Source organism: Coptis chinensis, chromosome 5 (assembly GCF_015680905.1).
Source record: "Coptis chinensis isolate HL-2020 chromosome 5, ASM1568090v1, whole genome shotgun sequence".
In the NCBI taxonomy this organism is placed as follows: domain Eukaryota; kingdom Viridiplantae; phylum Streptophyta; class Magnoliopsida; order Ranunculales; family Ranunculaceae; genus Coptis; species Coptis chinensis.
In genome coordinates, this window is record NC_141460.1 from 14,297,900 (window position 1) to 14,320,602 (window position 22,703).

At 34.9% G+C, this 22,703-nt stretch overlaps 1 non-coding gene across 1 annotated transcript; it reads left to right on the forward strand.

Annotated features, from left to right (window-relative positions):
• The first annotated feature begins 20,393 nt into the window (after positions 1-20,393).
• On the forward strand, positions 20,394-20,502 carry LOC147496813 (small nucleolar RNA R71). The gene has a single exon (XR_015197246.1). It is a non-coding gene; the product is annotated as a small nucleolar RNA R71 (small nucleolar RNA).
• Positions 20,503-22,703: the final 2,201 nt, after the last annotated feature.

The following is a 22,703-nucleotide window of genomic DNA, read 5'->3' on the forward strand; positions in this document are numbered from 1 at the left end:
ATATACCCACAAAATCAATCAATAGCATGTTCAAGAATGATAGTATTTTTCAGAGAGAGAAATTCCTTACCCACTTAGTGCTTACTCCAACAGACGGTCTCCATTGCTAACTACATTGCTGCAAAGACTCATGGATTATGATGGGAGATAGTAAAAATTGACAAAATTCTCCATCAAGGCTTATGTGTGTACTTAGTCAATCTCCTATACTCTCCTATCCAAGAAACGGAATCCCTAGTTTTCCTTTAGACAGATAATCTCGACTTTTAATCCTCACCGGTCATACTCTTATAAAAGAATTTTTTAGAAGATGGTTTACTATTTTACCTCATGTATATGGGGAAAAGAATAATGATTACGAACATCCCACATACTACCTTGAAAAACGGACTTTTGGATGAAAGTACTCTCTTAAAAAGAATGTCAATCACGTATAAAGTGTCGGGTCCTTCACTTTAGCATCCTCTCACTTATTCTAGACTTCGTACCATACTGTAGTGATAAGTCATGGGTTGTAACTTGGCTTGGGTAGTGGTTTATGAAGGAAAGGTAAAAAAATTCAAAGGTTGTTTCTGAAAACACTAAGGGTTTTGCTTCTTCCTTTGGAAGATTTCTTCAAATTCTGTATTGCAGAGAAAATTCTTCCTTTGTCTTAGCTTTTCCATCCATTCTTTTCAACTTTTTCTTTTTCTTTTTTTCTTTTTCTTTTTCTTTTTCTTTTGATTTTTTTCCTTTTTCTTTAGCTCAGTGGTATATCCTTAATTAGTACTAGATATGCTTGTTTTCCACTAGCTTTTTTCACTTAGAGCAAATTGATGGTCTTCATTGTATCTCTCTGATATTTCCTTGTAGTCTTCCTTTTGTACACTTTCTTCCTCCTTGTACCCCTCGTATTCTCAGAAACATATGAGTATTGCTGATAAAGATTTTGGCTATACTCCTTGTCTGGACTTAGGTAAAGGGTAAAGGGTTTTATGAAAAAAAAATGGCTTATTATAAGGCTCAAAAAGGTTTAACATGATGGTCCTACTAGGTGGGATAAAGGCTGAATGGGTTCACTACTTGACTTATCAGTATGATACTCTATTTCGAATAGACTACAAGACCTAATGGCTATCTCCCCAGTTGATGTCACTTCGTGATTAACCAAATCAACAAATAATGAGACTATATTATAACGACATATAGAATTGAAAGATGTTGAGTCACTAAGACTCGGATTTTTTTGTAAGAACTCTCCAAAGAATGGGTATAAAGCTCAAGTCTCAAGGGCTAAGTCTAAAAAAATCTACTTCCAGTTTACTAGGGGTTAAATCTCTCTTCAAGCAGAAGTACACAAAACTGACCAAATACTATGGTGGTGCCTTGATAAAGAATTCTATCAACAGAACTATGTAAGCATAATAAATAGTCTAAGCGGTAATAAAATCAATAATATCAACTATCTATCAAACTCAACACTAAGCAATATAGAATCTATATCCTAGACTCATCATTAAAATTCATTTTTCTCATGCTACTGATATAGAAACAAGAATATTTTTGTTTTTGAAAACAAATTTTCGAAATTCATTTCTCAGTACACCCTCCCCCTATTTATGCATGCATTGACCTCAATGTATAAAAAAGTAAATGAAATGGATGAGAAAAAGGTAGGATCTTACCATTGATGCCGAATATTAATATTTTGATCTTTCTCTGTCATACAAAGGTTAAGCTCACAAAATAGAGAAAATCAAATACAATTAGTTCAAATCAAAATTAATCTTCATAATCAGTATTAGTCCTCATAATCATGTATCATTATTTTTTATTTATTTTTATTTATTTTAGGTCTTTTTATGTCAAATCCCCAAGACGCAATGTGAGTCTTTTAAAGTCGGATTCTCAAGACTTTTGAGTCCTTTATAGTTAGATCCTCAAGACTAGTATTCCCACCCACTAGGTGTCACTTTTTAGGGATTCTTCCGATCTTTCTCAGCAGGTGATTGACAAAATCATACCTTGTATCAACAATTTTCTCTTAATGGCTGTAACCCAGGACAAGTTTCAGAATGGCAATTCTTACACCAACCTAGCTTACGTACTCTACTCTTTCGCGCAAATGAACTTTTACCGAACCATACATGAGCGATAGAAATAATCTTCCTTTGAAGGTCAACGGGGAGTAAATCCCACAAACTAACAGGTGGTGAACACTTAGGTTTCCATCTCAAAACTGATCTCTCAACAACATGCTTACTTCCTGTAGACATTTTATACTTGGTCTACTAGAGTTATGAGACTTTGACTCCGGTGCTTGCAACTCCTCTCAGTAAAGGATAAAGTTATGAAAATCTGAGGGCTCAACTATCAGTGGCATTTATACTAATGAGATCCTAAGGAGTCAAGCTTATGATGCTTGGCTTCCTCATGCAAAAAACTTAAATTAGACAGAGTAACAGGTTCAGCAAGACATAGAATGTAATCTTTAAGGTGTGTAGGTAACTTACCCCAATTTTCCACTTCAACAGTGGTTTGATAAGTCGGATCCTTGAGAAAAACGGGCTCCACATCTCCAGTAGGTAACTCCATAAAAGACTTCAGTCTATAAGCGTTGACTTTGAAATGAGTCCTTCTCTTTATGTCTTCTACTTTAATAACTCCAAAAGGTGTAACATGTCTTACTACAAATGGTCACGTCCATCTAGATCTCAACTTTCCAGGAAATTTTTCTAGATAAGAGTTGTAGACCAGAATCTTCTGTCCAGGTTCAAATTTTCTCTTCAGAATTCTTCTGTCATATAATGCTTTAGTCTTATCCTTGTAAATCCTTGACTTATCATAAACATCACTTCTCAATTCCTCTAATTCACTTATCTGAAGCTTCCTCCTTTCTCCTGCTTGATCTAGGCTGAAATTCATCTTTTTCACTACCCAATAGGCTTTATGTTCTAACTCAACAGGTAGATGACATGCCTTTCCATATACCAAGCGATAGGGTGACATCCCTATGGGTGTTTTGAATGCTGTTTTGTATGCCCATAGTGAATGTTGGAGTCTAAGAGACTACTCTTTCCTAGAAGGATTAACTGTCTTCTCCATAATACTCTTGGTTTCCCTATTTGAAACTTCTGCTTGACCATTAGTCTGAGGATGATATGGTAAAGCTAGCTTATGAATTACTCCATACTTTGCCATAAGTTTCCCAAATATACGGTTACAGAAGTGAGAACCATTATCATTGATGATGGCTCTCGGTGCCCCATATCTTAGTAGAATGTTTTTCTTCAGAAAGTCCACGACGACTTTATGATCGGCAGTCTTTCTAGGAACTGCTTCAATCCACTTTGAAACATAGTCCACATCCAGTAGAATGTAGGTGTAACCAAAAGAAGGCGGAAATGGTCCCATGAAATCTATACCCCATACATCAAAAATTTCTGAGATAAGGATCGGTTGTTGAGGCCACTCGAACCTTTTCGAGGTCTTACCCAAAAATTGGCATCTCAGACATACTTTGCAATAAACATTTGCATCTTTAGAAAGAGTAGTCTGATAACCGTAAAATGATAGTTTTACCTACGAATAAATGATGAAACTTAAACATAAGTAAAACTAAAACTAGACTTAAAGTGTGATGATTATCAAAGTTTTCTTACTCTCGATTCTATCGACATAGAGTTGGAGTAAAAGATTCATTCCACTCCTAGTTCTTTAGTATTCAATATTTTTTAAGATTATCGGTCCTAGCAAAAGTTACTGAGAGTAATGAGGGGAATTTATACTACGATGCAAATTATAGTAATAAGATATGATCATTCAACTACGAAATGCGAAGGTTTGAGTCTAGATAAAGAATTAGAGGGGAATTGATTCCACCTTGAATCCAACTTAATAAAATAGCATAGATTGTTGTAATCCAATTCTTACGTTCTTACGATAAGAATTGGTCGTTCCAATCCCTAATCATTTATGGCAATCTCTACCAACTAATGACTAGTATGTGAGGAAGTTCAACCCATTCTCATGGTGAATCAACTACCTTCTAGAGTGGAATAGACTCTTACAACTATTTCTACACTACACAATCAAGTTTTCATCAAACCCCTCTAATGGAGGTTTAGCCTAGAGTCAGTAAACTATCATTTCCAATTGAATTTAAACAAGACATCATAAAAAGATTCTAACTTTACTAATTTGAACTAATCAAGAATTCAAAACTAAATTAACACTAAGAATTGATTAACAACTAATTTATGAATTTAACAATACTAAACTAAATAAGAATTTAATTAATAAGCTAAATTGAGATGAAAATGAATACTTTATTATTAATTAATATTTTATTCTAAAATAATAATCGGCTTGTTCTAACACTAATTAATTGAAAGAAAAACTAGATCTAAAACAAGATATGAAAACTAATTTATGGAATGTAAAACTAGATCTAGAATTCTATGCTAATGGGTACCTAATTTTCTTCTTTTTCTTAAGAGTTAAGTCTTGTGTGTTGAAATGGAGGAGACAAGATCCACATTTTCGTGCATAGGTTGAGGAGCCATGTTTTGGGCCGGAAAATCGACCCCAAAACCCAATTTCTTCAGTCTATAGAGGCCTTTTCAGCTAGATTTTGCTTTAAAAGACTTTTCGTCCACTTCTGCTCCTCTTATTGGGTCAAGGTTTGGACCATTAAAAATATCTTTTCAAGTCGGTCGTTTTGACATAAGGTATGCCCAATTCTGAGGTCTGAGTAGTCCAAAAAGATACGATATTCGGAAGTTTTGCTGACTTTTGTGCGTTGTTTCTGCCCTCGTTAACTTTGACTTTTCAGCTTTGACCGAGCTTTACAAAGACTTTTTCTCCTTGAATCTTGGCCTTTAATCACAGAAATTCTTAGCAACCAACCCTTGCTCCTTTATCTCGCCAAAGTGACACATTTCTACACATAATTGACTTCAATGCTTGAAATACATAAAAGCACGTAATCAGCATTAACTCTTATTTATTATTCGCATAATTGGTCTAAAAGTATTATTGTTAAGGGGTAAAAACTACAGTTTTAGGCTCTTATCAAACCACCCCCAAACAGCATTTTGCTTGTCCTCAAGCAAATATGAGAAATTAGCATAAGTGACAAAAAATGGAGTTATAACTAATCTCGTTTCGCTGAGTGCGATTGCATTGACCATATGCAACAAAACTTTAAACCACTAGGAATTCCCTAGTGGACGAGTTATAGCCTCGTGAGAGTTTTCCAGTGAAGGTACTCACAAACTTCATTTATACTACAACGACTAAAAAATAAAACTATTGTTTCCTTATCTATGTCTCAATTATCTATACATCTCACTTAACAATGAATACAGAATAATCGAGTCGAAACCTAAGCTAATATATGCATAATAATCAATCATCTACGAATAAATATATATATACAATGAGTAATACTATGAAATGCACTAGCAGGTCCTTTTCTGAAAACTCGGAATAACGTCCTTAAGTAGGTCCTCACATAAATGTCAAGATAAAAACCACTCTGGTTTTTCTGCTAAATTTTCGCTACTCCAGTGCGCAGTGGGCACACTTTACCTTACAATCTCAATGACACACAAGGAAGCCAGAGTCGATGAAAAAGCACGAAACACATAATTATTTATATGTCGTTGTTTGTGTTACGTATCTTTTGCAAATCTTACTTAGCCTAATATATATTGATTAGTATAGTGGCTAGCAAGGTATCAATCCTACTCTAAATAACTAGTTGATGATAATAGAAATTTCTACTCTAAATTAATCTAATGGATGCAAGTAAAAGATGTGGCTAAGTAATGATGGATATATAGTTGATTTGATTTGAGATGTAAACTATGCATAAACTAAACTAAACTAAATATATGAATATGAATCAAGAGAGAGAATATCTTGGGAGAGATGAATCCACCAAAATCATAGAATTAATCTAATAGATCTACCTATCATGCTTAATATAAATCACCAATAGAAACTCAACATACCTACAAACCTTATGCTCATAACCATGATGATAATATGTGGCTTTCAACGTGCTTTCTATCATTCCATCAAATACTTCTTCAATCTCCAATGATATCTTTTATCTAAACAAATTGTGCTTTAAATGGCTTTCAATATACAACTCTAGGTGCCATGGAAAATCCACATGTGGCATTAACCATACAACTAATTGAGGTTCCACAAAGAATCCAATCATCACACTATAACACTAAAAACTAGAAGAAAAGAATCTAGGGTTTGTGGTATTTGGCTTTACACAATCATGAATTTACCCTAAGACCTTCTAACCTCCACAGGAGCATTAGATCAATGGATGAATAAGAAGAAACTCAATGACGGATTTAAACTAAAACATGGTAGAAGAAGAACTAAACTAAAACATAAGAAAAATGCTTCATCTCCCCTCCCAACAGAAGGGAGATTAGCTCCTCAAACTATGCTATGCACACAATATGAAAATGAATAATCTTTATAGCTATTAATGGTGAAAAGGTCTGAACTTTCTTCTCTCTTAATTCTAGATTTAAGATACAAACACTAAATTTCCTAGATGATGTAAACTGAGGTTTTTGTGCTTTATATATTGGCTTACATGCTCGTCTGGATAGATATCTGAATCCTCTATTTATTTTGTGTCAAACTCTCTGTAATCTTTCTAGAAGCAATCCTGGAAAAGTTAAATTCGGTTGGACCAAAGTTAGACGTGGCCTATTTTGCCCTACAGGCTATTTCCCAAGCTGCAGCTTCTGACTGCTTTCAGTTTCCTAATTCTTGTGAAACTCTGACTTCTTTTCCATGTTGATCTTATCTTCCTATGAAGTCGAAATTAAGGCTTTGAGATTTGATTGAAGACTCTTCTAACTTAATTATTATCCTCTTTTAGAGTCCCATTAGGCTTGGCACTAATGGAGACAAATATGACATTTTTGCCCTAGGCCTTTAGCTGTAATTCCCAGTGACTCCTTTTTGACTTGTTTGACTTCTTTTCCCCCCATATTTTACATTTAGGTTCTTTGACCAACAAAAACTCAAATTGCATCATATTAGAATATTTAAATATAAAATGGAGACTAACATACACATAATTGGGGTTATAAATCATTACTTTTGAGCACTTATCACAACCCCCAACTAGCATTTTGTTAGTCTCTTAGCAAATATGTATTATACTAGAAAAATAGTCAAAGCTAACAATACTAATTAAATAATAAACTAACTCACTTTCACAGGCATCGCGGTTGCATTTACCATATGCAACAAGGCCTTAAACCTTTAAGTTACCCTTAAATGACGAGTTATAGCCTCGTGAGGGTTTTCAGTTGATATACCCACAAAATCAATTTTACATATGAACTATGGTGAAATCTTGATAAAGCAACTTTTTCAGTTAAAATGTCGAAATCAAAAAGTTATTACTTATCACACCCATGATCATAAAATATTAGGTTAAGGTTCTATTCATAAAGATAGAAAAGACTGACTAATCATCCTAACTAGAGCTTATTCATTTTTAACCATTTTGATTCCTTTCTCTTTTCCAAGTAAAGGAATTTCTACCTAACCTTTGGATTAGTATTTTGACTTCAAATCTCACCATTTCATACACTCATAAGAAAATCTCTCTGAGATAAGTTTTCTATTTTACCTTCATATGCAGGGAAATGAGTAAAAAGTAGAACATCCCACATATTTAGTCAGAAAGACGGAAATTTACAAATATATAAATAAAGTCTCATGGAAAGAATATCAATCACATTTGAAGTGTCGGGTCCTTCACTTTAGCATCCTCTCACCTATTCTACACTTCATATCATACTTTAGTGATAAGTCTGGGTATTAAAATAGGGCTTAGGACAGGTTAACAAGAAAAGGGTAAAAAAGATTCAAAAATTTCTGAGAATATACTAAAGACTTTGTACTTTTGACCTTTTTGGAAATTTTCTTCACTTGTAGACTGCAACACTTGAACTCTATCACTACTTCTGCTCAATTATTTATATTTCTTTTCTTTATTTTTTTTTTTCTTTGAGCAAAAGGAATGATTTCATTTGACTTTGGTAAAATTCCCTTCAGAATCTTCTTCGTTCTAGCTTTCTCTTTAGTTCTTTAGAAATCCTCAGAAATATGGGTAAGGCTAATAATATGGAGTATACTTCTTATCTGGAGTTGGGTTTAAGATGATTGGTTTAAGAATAAAATGTTTAATATATAAGGCTCAAAAGTGGTTAATATGATAATCCTACTAGGTGGGATAAAGGCTGATTGGTTCACTACTTGACTTATCAGTATGCTATTCTGCTTTGAATAGACTACAAGACCTAATGGCTATCTCCCCAGTTGATGCCACCTCATGATTGACCAAATCAAGAATAAATGAGACTACACAATGAATTTAAGCACAGAAAAATGGTTGAGTCAACTTGGACTCAGATTTATGTAAAGACTCTCCAAGAAATTAAAATTGAAAGGCTCAAGTCTCACAGGTCAAGTCTCTGTACTAATCATCTAGTTTGGTAGAAGTTTAAGTTGCTCTTTCATTTGAAATTCCTCTAGTGGTGTATTATATGAACTTACTTTAGACTAAGACTTTTATCAGTGAGATCTATTTCTAGTAATAGAAACTTAGTCTAAAAGTCTTACTAATCTTGATTATGACTTATAATTTTCAATTTCATTAGCCAGTTTAAACGATATAGTTTTCACCTAGAATCGCCATAATTCACATATAAACTTTCCAAATATTGTAATTAAAATATTGCAAAATTTTAATTCTCACCCCTTAACTAAATTAGGCATTGTCCTCAATGACTAAATAAAATAACTGAAAGCTTACCATAATTGAAATAATTAGAGAAGGAGAGATATTACCTTAAATGCGTGCAAAATTACATCAGCAAAAATCTGTAGAATTTATATCCTTAACAAAAGAAATAAGAGTATGATTCATGAGGATTATAATTACTACAATGACTAAATATTTGTCATGTGCTCATACCATAGACTTACACGTCTCCAAAAAGGTGGAGAAAATGTGCTAGAGTGGAATACATGAGTCACATGTACAAATGACATGACTGAAAAATAAAAATAAAAATTTAAACAATGAATAATAATAATAATAATTTAAATCAATAGTTTCATTGTTGCACGGAATACAAGAATTGTCTCTGTCATAAAATAAATAAAGCCATATTAGACAATCAAGTACACAAGTGATCAAAAATATTTATTAAGAAAATGCGGAACTGCGAGAGTCCAAATTTCTCTACCAAAAAATCAGTTAATAAGCTCGGATTGATTATCCCAATACAACTCCATTTTCCCAGGCCACTCGCCTTCTCATAATCGATTCGACAATCATAAAAATATCAAATAATATCTTTGTGACATTTGTCCCTCTTAGAATAAAAGAGACAGTCCCAACCCCGATTTTTGCATTCTTGTTTAAAAAAACTCCATTCATGGCATTGTTATCAAACAACTCTCCATAACAGAGTTCTGTGTGAATTTTTCGTTTAGCTGCCATGTGCAACTGTTTGTACAACAGAACCACAGGGGTGAAATTTAGGACTGAATTCTTAAGTGCCTGATCAATCAAGAGTTAGGGTAATCGAAAAGTTATTGAGTTCATAATTTAGGATTGTTTCTCTCCTGTTTCGCTCAGCCTAACCAAATACCATTTTTCATCACATGATCGCCCTTTATTTCCTACTGTCTCCCTCCATACAACATTAAATAGATAGAAACTCGAATTCAAATCGAGAATTTCAACAACCCATAACTGAAGCTGAGCGGTGAAACTAGCAAAAATTTGAGCGGTTAATCAGGAAAGCAGGTCGTCCAAAATACTGTTTAGAATTGTAGAATTCCAAAAAATAGAATTAGAAACAATTGGGAACTGACCGGCGGTCAATCTTGCCAGTTAGCAAGTGCTCCACGTCTTGGGTAGGTGTAACTGGAAGTTGCAGCACTTGTTAATGGGTGGAGTTAAATGACGATGAGGTAGTTGAGTGGTGGTTTTGTAGTGATTGAGTTTTTACTACCGGATTAAGGTTGAAGGTGGAGTGTTTTACTATTTAGTGTGGCTAGAGGTAGAAGATGAGCAAAATGGTAGAATGATATATCGGGCCTTTCTATGGTTTCTCCAATAATACACTAGTTGGGTGGGCTTTGGTTTAGTTTTTAGGCCCAAATTGATTATAATTATACTTTGATTAGGATTGGGATCCAAAACAAAGTAGGATTCTAACTTACTAGTCAGGAATAGAGAACTAGTCCGTAATAGAGAAGAATTCCACCTTACTTAACATATATATGCATCACGCATACACTTCAAAGCTCATATCAATTTAATTCTTATTCATAAAAACTAATCACTCAGTCCATAAACTATTGACATTTTAAGAAATTAAAAACAACTAATCCCATGATAGTAGAAAATAAAATTAACTTCTACGTACCCTCTTTCTAATACTATACCATAACGACCAAAAATAGATTAATTCTTCATACTCTTGATACTTCAAGCTCCTTCCTGAACCTTTTGTGGCGATGGGATAGAAAATACAGAGATGTAGAAAGTGTTGATGTAGTGAACGCAGGAGACGCTACAAAATATAGCGTTATAGGAAAACTTTCAGAAGTACTCCACGTCTCTACTAGTCATAATCGTGAAGCTATAACTTCTTGACGCTGGGCAGATTTCAACTCCTATCTTAAATCGAATTCCAAAATCTATCGCACTCTCCCTCTTTTGCTTTGCATGAACTAGGTTAGTTTTCTTGGTTATATTGGAACTTCCCTAGCCCTCTATCATTGTTTGAATTGGATTTGGAGAAAGCTACTCATAGTTGGAATGGAAATATAAAAAGCTCAAGAATTCGGTGAGTTTTTTACTTTATATCTTCAGTACATGTTCAGGTACACATTTATTTTTTCAGTTCTATTTCCTTGTCATGAGCTATTGATTAAACTATCTATTTAACTACTTGGGTTGCCTCCCATAAGCACTACGTTTAATGTCGCCAGCCGACACAGAGGGGAGAAACTTAAGGTTACCCCCCTAACTAGCTTAGGTAGTTAATTTTTTTAAATTTGTGGGTCTTTTATAGTCAGATTCCCTAGACTTAAAACTTGTTTGTAATCCAATTTTTGCTCTTTTTATCTTCCTTCTTTTCCATGCGTGGCCTATACATTTTAGTAGAGGGCGAGTCATCTTAATTAAATTTTTGATAAATCTACGATTAAAAGTAGCTTGACATAAAGATGCTCGAATGTCTTCTATTTTTGTATGAGGTTGACCAATGTCTAGCAATGTATTAATACGGTGTATAACACTATCCTTGTTATAATTCATGCCTAATTGTGATACACATGATAAAAATGGATCTTTGTAGTGAGTGTTCCTAAAAATTTTATTAGCTATTGTGTGTATTGCACATAGATCATCCATCTTTTCCGTATCATCGTCAGAGTTTCTAAATAATGTAAAGATGTTTACATCTACTCTCATATTCCTGAAAGTGATGGACATGTTCCCATTCCTACAATTAATTAAAGCTTCTGCTGTAGCTAAGAATGGTTTACCCAAGATGATAGGAATTTGGTTTCCATTTGTAGGTAAAGTGTCAAGAAGTATAAAATCAACAAGGTAATAAAAATCAGAGACCTTGATAATCACATCCTCTATTACCCCCTCGTGGAGTCTTAATAGATCTATCTGCTAACTGTAGTCTAACATTTGTTGGTTTCAAGTCTTTTAACCCTAGTTGTTTATAAACTGAGTAAGGTAACAAATTCACACTAGCACCTAAATCCAATAATGCTTGATCGGTAGTCCCTCTCCTATTCTACACGTGAATCAGGACTACCGGGTCCTTATGTTTTACTACGGCTTTGTTCTGTAGAAAGGATGAACAACTTTGTGCAATAAAAGTGTCCTTAGGAATATTTGTTTTCTTCTTCACTAAGTCTTTTATAAATTTAGCATATGAAGGTATTTGTTTAATTGCACTTAGAAAAGGAATATTGATATGTGGATTTTTAAAAATATTCATAATGTCATTATATTATGCTTTCTTTTTGTTATCTTTTAACCTAGAGGGGAATGGTGCGGGTGGAATTTTTTCGGTTACCTGCTCTTTGGTTTTTTTAGTTTCAACTGGCTTTTCCTTATCTTTTGTTATAACAACTTCATTAGAATCAAGTATGTCAACTTTGTTATCTGCTTTCTTTCCTGAACTAAGGGTAGATATTGAGTTAGCTGCCTCTATGGATAAAGGGGTTGTTTCAACTTGATAAACATTTCTACCTTTAGGGTTTTGTTCAGGTTGACTTGGTAGAGTTCCTTTTGGTCTGTCTGCTAGACTAGCTAGTATTTGATTGAATTGTTAGCTCATCTGTTGAGTTATTTGTTGAGCCATAATATCAATTTTTTGGTCAATTCTTTTGAATTCATTCTCGGTTTTGGTGGCTAAAGCTTTCATGGCTTCATCTGTGATGTTGGGTTAGGTTTGGTAATTAGCCATAGGATCAATAACTAATTCTCTATTCATGTTTGTTTGTTGTTGTTGTTGGTAATACTGTGGAGAAGGTACTACTATGCCTCTATTATTCATGTATTGTTACCTATTGTTCCCTTGATAACCCTGAAAACCATATTGGTTTTGCTGTGGAGACATGTTCTGTCTCCATTGATAATTATTTTGTGGATCTTGGTTATAGTTATTACTAAAGTTATGGGCAATAGATACTGGACAAATTAGTGTATCATGGTCTGTGGCGAAATGATAAAAGATAAAATTTGAATAGTTTTGCCTACGAAATAAAGAGATGAACTCTAAACTCAAGTAACACTAAACTAATCATATGATGCTTATATTTATCAAAGATTCTACTCTCAAGTCTATGAGATATAGTGGAGTAGAGTGATTCGCTCCACTCCTAGTCCTTCCAAGATCTTTGTGTTCTCACGTGTTTGTACTTTCTACTTAAAGTCTAATGAGAGATTTTTACTTAAAAAGGCAACTAGACTACGATGCAACTACCCACCCGAATGCAACTAGTCGACGATGGGAATAACTAAGGGAATGCTACGCTTGATTCGATGATAAGGAGTTAGAGGGGAATTGATTCCACCTTAACTCGACTTAATCCTATTAACTACAAATCGTCAGAATCCGAATTGAATCGCCCAGAAACAGTTTGTTCTTCCTAATCCCTAATTACACATGGCATTTCTACCAATTAATAACTAGCATGTGAACGATTAAACCCATTCTCATGGTGAACTAAACGTTTCTAGAGTGGAAAAGAAATTACGACGAATCTACGTTAATCGGAATCAAGCTTTCATCAAGGCTTATTAACCCCCTCTAATGGAGGTTTAGCAGAGAATCATTACGCAATCATTTCCGATTAAATTTAAACTAAACATGATATAAAGAATTGAAATTTACTTAATTAAACAATAATGAAATCTAATTTAATGACTAAAATGCAATAAGGACAGGAATTGAAATTGGATCTAGAAATGGAAATGACAAAAATCGAAGTTGATAGAAGTACTACTTTATTGACCTAATCAAAATGAAGAACAAGATTCCAAGGTTTAATCTAATACAATAATTGGATTTGAAACTACACTTAATCAAAAACAATTAAATAAAACTAGATCTAGAAGCTATTTTAATGGCTACTTTCTATTCTAAGCTACTTTTATTTTCTAACCTAAAATCTACCATTAACAAAGAATTAAGCTTTTTGTTTTATACTTTCAGATCCAAAAATCGTGCATGGGCTTGGAGCCATGTTTTGGGCCGAAGAATCGTGCCCAAAACCCAATTCTTTTCAAATTCAAAGGCCTCTTCACCAGTAGTTGGCTTCAACAGACTTTCCGTCCACTTCTGCTCCTCTGATTGGGTCAAGGCTTAGACCATTGGAAAGCTCTTTCCGAGATGGTCGTTTTAACATAAGGTAGGTCCCATTCCGAGGTCTGAGTCCAAAGATATGTCCTTCGGAGTTCTCACGACTTTGTTTAAGCCCGGCGTCGACTTTTCAGCTTTTTCAGCTTTGACCGGGGCTTTTAGAAGGCTTTGTCTTCTCGAAACTTGGCCTTTAATCACGGAACTCCTTAGTAACCGACCTTTGCTCCTTTATCTCACTAAAGTGGAACATTTCTGCACATAATGGATTTTGAACCCCGAAATGCATAAAGACACGAATCGTTAACTCTTAATTATTATTCACATAATTGGTCTAAAAGTATGATCAAGTAAAGGGTTAAAACTACAGTTTTGGGCTCTTATCAAACCACCCCAAACAGCATTTTGCTTGTCCTCAAGCAAAGATGAGAAATTAACATAAGTGACCAAAATTGAGTTCTATCTACTTCTTTAAGCTTGAAAGTCGCGATTGCATTGACCATATGCAACAAGGCCTTAAACCACTAGGAATTGCCTAGTGGACGAAGTTATAGCCTCGTGAGAGTTTTCCGATGAAGGTACTCGAAACTTCATCTATACTACAACGACTAAGAAATAAAACTATTGTTTCCTTTATTCATGCTCCAAACTATCTATGCATCTCACTAGCTATAAACAAGAATAACCAAGTCAAAACCTAAGCTAATAGATGCATAATAATCAATCATCTATAATAAACATATATACAATGAGTAATACTATGAAATGTCTAGCGAGATCCGTTTCTGAACTTGGAATAGCCTTTAAGTAGGTTCTCACAATAATAGTCAAGATACAACACTCTGATTTTTCCACTCAAGTTTAAATTACTCTAGTGCTTGCGTGGGCACACTTTACCTTACAATCTCAATGACAACAAGGAAGCCGGAGTCGATCAAACACATCTGCCACTTACTATCACACTAACCTATTCCTAATTGAGCTAGAGGTCTTTATTAGGTGTTACGGGGATTAGGAGATGGTTTAAGAAGGAAGGAAATGGATATTCAAAAAGGACAAGTCTGAGATAATAGAGTCTTCATATTATGTAACTAGAGAAAACCTTGTTATTTACTTTTGCTTCTACACTTTGTTTCCATCCTTAGCCATATTTTTTTTTTCTTTTTTTTTTTTTTTTTTTAGCTTTTGACTCCCTTTTATTCTATTTTTTGGAGTTTTTATTTTATTTCTATTTTTATTTTTCTTTTCCTTGGATGGAAACTTCTTTTCTTTATTTTCTGAAGCAATTAACTAACTTTTGTTTACACAGGTTTTTCTCTTCTTCTTTCTTCCTCATTCTATTCTCAGACTTATTCTAAATTGGGTGGGTTGAATTTATTTATTTTTTTTTATTTTGTTTTGTTTTTGTAACAGGGTAAAGGATTTGTGGTTTATGGAAGGCTAAAGAAAGGCTCAGAGGGGCGACTAGCGGAAAATAATTCATAGGTTTGAATTTCTGGCTATATCGATCCAAAGAGGGCCTAAATTCTCACTTAGGATATGGCATAGTGATCAAGCAAGTGGACGTGTGATATCTCTATCCGGATTTTACTTATCCCTTGTGTCATTTCTCAAATGTTTCGCTCATATAAGGCTTTAGGTTATATTCTCACAGGATTTGTAGAATAAGTACTCTAGCCTAGATTTCAGAAACTTACTGCTAACAATCATAGATACTCATGTAATATATTTATAGATAGATGCAAAGATTATTACCTATATATTAACCTAAGTTTCTAACAATTATTCCGATGCAACAACCTACGGAGACTTCTAGATTGTTAAGAGCATGGAGAAAAAGAAACAATACCAATATTCCTAAGTGTATATCATAACTTATTTATTTATATTTTTGAATTTTTAAAATTTTAACTAGAAAACAAATGCATATTATACATATCTATATCCTAACAGATGCCTTAATTACACGTGTTTCTATGCCCCCAAATAAAAACATGCTTTGTCCTCAAAGCAATTAAATAAAGAGGGTAGGAAAAATACCATTGAAGCCGTGAAATTCAGAACATCTCAAAAACAAGGTTAGAACGCACTAATATAGGAAATAAAAACTGACACAACTTTATACGAGTTCTACCCATTATGGGGTTAACAAGAATGAAATTGCTTGGGACATAAGCAGACACTAACTAGAATGAAAACTTACCTTATCCCCGGCATTACTCATCATCTGACTCATTCTCTTCTTCCATAAAGATGTGAGGTTCCTTCGCGTCCTGCCATGCCATGATAATTTGCCAGGCTTCCCGCCATTTATCATCTATGATTGCTAACCTATTAAGAGCCACTTGGTCTGACGGGGTGTAGGGTGCAACCTGATGAGGTTGTATCCGCCACCCTTGCCAAGTCATTGCACGGAAAGATCGAATGATACTATTGGTGGGTCGGACAGTGTCGACCGTAATCCAATCCGTGAAGCGTGTACAAAAAATAGGAAAGAAACATAGCATAATACGGGAAACTAGAACGGGCATAAGAAGGTACTTATGCCTCATGCTATGGGATCGAGCTAAACTAGACATCAAGGTTCGGGGAAGGTCATGACACATACGTCCCGTGGCTAAAGCAAGGAAAACGCTGCAAGTGGCATCATTCACAGAAGAAAAACGCCATTCCCCTAAAATGTTTAACATGATCCAAAACATAACAGTTCCTATGTTCATGGACAGGCTACCAAAGCGCGGCGTTATATTCCCCTTGGTCTTCGATATCGAAAATGCCCGCCATACCATACGACTCATGCAAAAACTCGTAAGTGTAGACATACATATTGTCTACCCAATAGCACCATGGGTCTTGTATTTCAGCGGGCATAGCAAGTCCAAGAACAAATGCTAGCAAGAACCTGGTAATTTCCATTGGTTCATTATCAATGTTGATGGAGAACACTTGTTCTCCATCTGGTCTTTCAAAGAAAATGCAGTTATCGTAAAAATAAGATGCTAGAGTCGGAGAATAAAGTGCATCAGATCTTACCATAAGCGGCTCCCAGCCAACGAATGTGATCGCTTTGCGAAACCAAGCACCATAAGTAGTGCTTTGGAACAAATCTTCGAAAAGATCGTTCCGTAGATCAATGTTGGAGATGTCATCTCAAAATTATGCTTTGGAATAGCTGCGAATGATCCGGATACTACGCCAAAAACCGGAAATTTCCTAGTCCACGGAAGTCGAAAGAGCCTCGATAGAAGCCTGGCCTTCCTGAAGAAATTGAAATTTCTAGTGTTTGAGTAGGCTGGTCGCTTCCACTTAGGCGTGGCCCAGCCGACAAAACTCGAAAAAAATATACAGAGCGGTGGATATCGTCACTACCCCCCCAGTTGTTATTTCGCTTAGTTTGGTCCTCTAAAAATTTATAAACCTCCGAGGCTCCTTTGCTTAAGAAACTACCCCCATTCATTATGTCAAGGACTTCTTTATGGTGGTGTAGAAGTCCTTTGAAAAAGGCACGAACTAACGTGTCTTTCGCTAAGTTATGATGTGGACACTCTATAAGGAGATCGGTGAAACGATTCCAAGCCTCTGAAAATGATTCATGAGGATTTTGTCGAAAGAAATGAATCTTGGAAAGCATCTCATCCGTCTTTAGGGGTGGGTAAAATGTTCCATAAATAGTCAACAAGTTTAGCCCACGAGTCCACGAAATTAGGCGCTTTGGCAGTTAACCAAGACGCCTTTATCGGCTAAGGTGAAAGGGAATACCCTTAATTTAATTTGTTCCGCACCAACCGTAGGATGGTGGAATGTTGTTAGGGCTTGTTCAATCCTACGATGTAGCCGATAAGGTTTTTCATGGTCTAATCCATGAAAAACGGGTAACAAATTAAAAATATTTGGTGGGATTCGAAATCCCCAATCGGGTCCGCTAGAACGATGCAAGATTTGGGGCTATCGCCAAGGCTTTGTAGAAGTCGAGAAAGGAGTCTCTTTCTTCCGCCATTATATCGTGGTGTGTGTGTGAAATAGTAGCTAGAGGTGTAGTGGGTGGTATACTAGATAGACTTGATTGTTGATGTTGTTGTGTATTTACGCTCGGTGTTTTGTTCGCCGCACCTTAACCTCATACAAGGCTAAGACCAACTTAGCTAAACACGCCAACACTCCAAACAATTCGATATACTAGTATAAACCTCTAACAGAGATGCGAGGTGTGGAAGAAAGGAATACCTGATTAAGGCCCTTGCTTCGCTTATGAATAGCGTCTTGTTTACGCTTGTTCGTGTATATAACGAGGTTAGAACACTGAAAAATATGAAAGATCAAAGTTCGAATCAAAACCGCCGAATCCGAAAAAATTTGATAAGGGCGGGTCGCTGTATCTTATCTTAAATTCAGAGTTTAAGGGGGTCGCTCAAATAGATGCCAAAGGTGTAATTTCTGACCCGGAATTTTTCAACTCTGAAATGGACAACCACAGTATGAATCAAACAAGGGTGGGTGGGTGAAATGGGACTTTAAGAATAGTACTAACACTACGAAAACAATACGAAAGTGAAACTAAGATGGCAGTGGCGCCATTTGATAAATGATAAATTTTTTGAATAACGCGATTAGTCTTACCTACGAAATAAAGCGATGAACTCTAAACGCAAGTAAAACTAAAACTATCTTATGATGCTTATATTTATCAAAGATTCTACTCTCAAGTCTATGAGATATAGTGGAGTAGAGTGATTCGTTCCACTCCTAGTCCTTCCAAGATTTGTGTTCTCATGTGTTTGTACTCTCTACTTAAAGTCTAATGAGAGATTTTACGAAAAGGCAACTAGACTACGATGCAACTACCCACCGAAATGCAACTAGTCGACGATGGGAATACCTAAGGGAATGCTACGCTTGATTAGATGATAAGGAGTTAGAGGGAATTGATTCCACCTTAACTTCGACTTAATCCTATTAACTACAAATCGTCAGAATCCGAATTGAACTGCTTTCAGAAACAATTGGTTCTTCCTAATCCCTAATTACACATGGCATTTCTACTAATTAATAACTAGCATGTGAACGATTAAACCCATTCTCATGGTGAACTAAACGTTTCTAGAGTGGAAAAGAAATTACGACGAATCTACGTTAATCGGAATCAAGCTTTCATCAAGGCTTCTCAACCCCCTCTAATGGAGGTTTAGCCGAGAATCATTACGTAATCATTTCCGATTAAATTTAAACTAAACATGATATAAAGAATTGAAATTTACTTAATTAAACAATAATGAAATCTAATTTAATGACTAAAATGCAATAAGGACAGGAATTGAAATTGGATCTAGAAATGGAAATGACAAAAATCGAAGTTGATAGAAGTACTACTTTATTGACCTAATCAAAATGAAGAACAAGATTCCAAGGTTTAATCTAATACAATAATTGGATTTGAAACTACACTTAATCAAAAACAATTAAATAAAACTAGATCTAGAAGCTATTTTAATGGCTACTTTCTATTCTAAGCTACTTTTATTTTCTAACCTAAAAATCTACCATTAACAAAGAATTAATCTTTTGTTTTTATACTTTCAGATCCAAAAATCGTGCATGGGCTTGGAGCCATGTTTTGGGCCAGAGAATCAGGCCCAAAACCCAATTCTTTCAGTCCAGAAAGGCCTCTTCAGCTGCAGTTGACTTCAACAGACTTTCCGTCCACTTCTGCTCCTCTGATTGGGTCAAGGCTTAGACCATTGGAAAGCTCTTTCCGAGACGGTCGTTTTGACATAAGGTAGGTCCCATTCCGAGGTCTGAGTCCAAAGATATGTCCTTCGGAAGTTCTGCTGACTTTGTGTGCTGTTTCTGCCCGCGTCGACTTTTCAGCTTTTGACCGGGCTTTTAGAAAGACTTTGTCTTCTCGAAACTTGGCCTTTAATCACGAAACTCCTTAGTAACCGACCTTTGCTCCTTTATCTCACTAAAGTGGCACATTTCTGCACATAATGGACTTTGAACCCTGAAATGCATAAAGACACGTAATCAGTGTTAACTCTTAATTATTACTCACATAATTGGTCTAAAAGTATGACTGTTAAAGGGTTAAAACTACAGTTTTGGGCTCTTATCACGAAACAACTTTCACAAAATTGATTGGCTCTCATTGCTTGTTAAGGTTGATTATTCATTGGAGAATTTAAAGTAAATGAATCAAACTTCTTGTTTAAAGTTTCGATTCCTGTGGTTAAACTAGCAATGGCACATTCAAGTTTCTCATTGAGTTTGTTTTTAACCTCATACATACCTGGTTTACTAAAACTCATCCCCCCATCTACCCGTGCCATGTCCTCATGGTCACTACTATTGGCCCAATCCTTAGAACTCTCAGAAAAGTTTTGTAAAAAAATGTAGGCTTCATTAGGAGTAAGACTAGGTGAAAGACCTTTTATAAAGTAATATACGATATTAAGTATGTCAAAACCATGATGTGGATAGTGGACAAGTAAATCATTAAATCTATCCCATGTTGTATGAAACTCTTCATTAGGTTTTCCTTTGAAGGTTGAAATAGTCAATTGCATGGTTTCAGTTTTACGTAAAGGGCAATATTGTTTCATAAACTTTTGTGATAGTTGCTCCCAAGTAGTTATAGAATTAGAGGGTAGGGATCTATACCAACGTAGTGCGACATCCTCAAAAGTCAAGGGGAACAACCTTAATCTAGTTTCTTCAGGGGAAAGATGAGGTGCTTTAAAAGTACTTAATATGCTCAAGAACTTACTCAAATGATTATACGGTTCTTCATTTGTTTTGCCATAATATCTTTGGCAACATATTAAGAATGGTGGGCTTAATCTCATAGTTATTGTTATTGTCGGGCATCACTATGCACTTCGGTGGTTGAACCGCGATAGGTTGAAACAAGGTGCTAAGAGTTCTTTGATCAGCCATGGTGGCTAATGGTACTCTCTCTGGTGTATCCTATAAATCTACTAGTGGTGTGTGTGTTTCAGATTCAGAATCAGATCCTGAGTTCAATGGTGTGGTCTCCTCCAAAACCAGAATTGGAAGATTGTTACAAGAATTAGCTCTTCTGATTAAACGTTTACGAGGTGAATCACGAAACCAAGTTTTCATGCACTAGATAATAAAGCTATATAAAATAATCTAGTATGCACTTAATTAACTAAATTATATTATCAAACTATATGATGCTAACTATTAATGCTAATTATGAAACCGCTAACAGGGGATTCACGGTGGAAGAGAAACACTTACTGTTACAGCAAGCAAAACAAGTCCAAAAATTTTGAAATTTTTATAGCAGCTACCTAATACGTCCAGAAAGTAGCCTGTAAAATTTTAGAGCAATTGGAGCTTGCTAAGTCCCTCTTCTGTACTGTTTAATCCTACAGAGTCCAGTGAGAAGTTTTCTGCATACACTGTAAACAATCGATTGAATAAATAAGTAAAAGAGTACTAAAAATCACGAAACTTTTACTGCAGTCTCCTGACGTCTCAGGGATGATCCTGTAAAATTTTTGGATTATTTGGAGTTTGACAAATCCTTCTTCTTGACTATTCTTCCAGAGACCTTGGTCCTGAAAAGCTGCAGAAACACACTGCAAACAAGCAACTAGTTAAGTGGTCAAAACAGGTCAAACAATACTCAACTTTTTACTGGAAGCGCCTGACGATTCGAGGTTGCTCTTGTAAAAAATTTAGAAGTTTTGTTAATGTGCAAATAGCTCTGCTCGACTGTTTTTATAGATGCTTGCGTCCTGAAAACTGAAAACGGGGTACTGCAAAGACAATGTTAGTTACCCAGTTAAGACAAGTACAAAAAATTCAAAAAAATTCAATAAATTACCGATACTGTACAGATCAACTCTGTAAAATTTCAGAATTTTTTGAAATTTATAAATACATTTTCTGTAATGTTCTTTTCTATTAAACAAATACTAAACTTTATGAAAATACTTTCTACTATGCAAATCTAATTGAATTATGCTAAATTAATCTGATTATGCTAAATATGCAATTTATACTATATGAATTCCTAAATTAAAGTAATCTAAATTAAATATTCTATCACCTAATCAATTTAGAGTCGGCAGCGGCGCCATTAAAAAAGCACGAAACACGTAATTATTTATATGTCGTTGTTTGTGTTACGTATCTTTTGTAAATCTTACTTAGCCTAATATATATTGATTAGTATAGTGGCTAGCAAGGTATCAATCATACTCTAAATAACTAGTTGATGACAATAGAAATTTCTACTCTAAATTAATCTAATGGATGCAAGTAAAAGATGTGGCTAAGTAATGATGAATATATAGTTGATTTGATTTGAGATGTAAGCTATGCATAAACTAAACTAAACTAAATATATGAATATGAATCAAGAGAGAGAATATCTTGGGAGAGATGAATCCACCAAAATCATAGAATTAATCTAATAGATATACCTATCATGCTTAATATAAATCACCAATAGAAACTCACCATACCTATAAACCTTATGCTCATAACCATGACGATAATATGTGGCTTTCAACGTGTTTTCTATCTTTCCATCAAATACTTCTTCAATCTCCAGTGATATCTTCTATCTAACCAAATTATGTTTTAAGTGACATTTAATATACAACTCTAGGTGCCATGGAAAATCCACATGTGGCATTAATCATACAACTAATTGAGGTGCCACAAAGAATCCAATCATCACACTATAACACTAAAAACTAGAAGAAAAGAATCTAGGATTTGTGGTATTTGGCTCTA